This window comes from Buceros rhinoceros, unplaced genomic scaffold (assembly GCF_000710305.1).
Source record: "Buceros rhinoceros silvestris isolate BGI_N320 unplaced genomic scaffold, ASM71030v1 scaffold29924, whole genome shotgun sequence".
Taxonomy (NCBI): domain Eukaryota; kingdom Metazoa; phylum Chordata; class Aves; order Bucerotiformes; family Bucerotidae; genus Buceros; species Buceros rhinoceros.
In genome coordinates this window covers 15,733-16,302 of record NW_010410523.1, presented here as the reverse complement: position 1 = coordinate 16,302, position 570 = coordinate 15,733, and the positions used below count along the sequence as shown (strand labels likewise).

The window sequence follows — 570 nt, the reverse complement described above, 5'->3', positions numbered from 1 at the left end:
CATCCCACTTAAAGCATGTCTGGCTGCGTTCTACTTATTAACCACAATATATTCCCACTGCCTCAGTGACATTTTGCTATTGAAGGAAGTGCTAATCAGCTGGAGCCTCTGCTGCTATTGCAGGCAGCCAACAAGTTTCATAGAACTAGCAGAGTCCCAACAGCCAGCCAATGATTTAAGCAAAATGCAAACAGGCCTGTCCACTACCAAGCGAGACATACTTCTGCCGGCGTGTCTGTGATCCAAGAGCTTACTGTTCGACAAGCAGCAGCCAAGGGCTTATTTCACCAGCCATAGGACTGGAATCAATAATTCTGGTACTTTTGAAACAAGCTCTAACTAGCTTTTGATGTTTATATTGCACCTCAAGGAGGTAAATGAGGAAATTGTTCACAACTTTTCTAGTGCTATTGCGTTTCTAGAGATTTTTAAATATTCGTTTTTGCAGGAAAATATGTTTCCGTAGGGAACACAACACCATAAAGCAAGTATGAATATCAGTGTGCTAACACTTGAAATTAATCATCTCAGTATTGAACAAAAACTGTGAGACAGCCACTCGCAATTCAG

At 41.4% G+C, this 570-nt stretch overlaps 1 protein-coding gene across 1 annotated transcript in view; it reads right to left on the bottom strand.

The window, feature by feature from the left end:
- MPP7 (membrane protein, palmitoylated 7 (MAGUK p55 subfamily member 7)) overlaps positions 1 to 570 on the bottom strand; it is a gene marked incomplete at both ends in the record, with an annotated part of 42,031 nt that overhangs the window by 31,593 nt on the left and 9,868 nt on the right. The window lies entirely within an intron of this gene.